We start from the raw sequence: 303 nt of genomic DNA on the forward strand, positions 1-303 counted from the left end.
TAAGAACTAGAAGCAAAGGAAACAAAACTCAAAAGCAGTGGGAAATAAAATAAACTAAAGACCAAAACCAAACGGGAACTAGAATGTAATAGCACTTGAAGTCCAAAAGAAACCAAAAAGACAGAAAACTCAAAACTCTGGATTAAAGACCAAGGACCATGACTGTCAATATATTTAAGGTCAATAGTTTTACACATTATGAAGCAGAAACTTATCTCCATATTACACAATATAGTTCAATTAAAAGCATTTCATAAAGTTTAAAGAGTTGGCAACAGAACATAACATCACTGCGAAGGTTTC

This window comes from Aulonocara stuartgranti (genome assembly GCF_965226115.1).
Source record: "Aulonocara stuartgranti genome assembly, chromosome: 17".
Lineage (NCBI taxonomy): Eukaryota > Metazoa > Chordata > Actinopteri > Cichliformes > Cichlidae > Aulonocara > Aulonocara stuartgranti.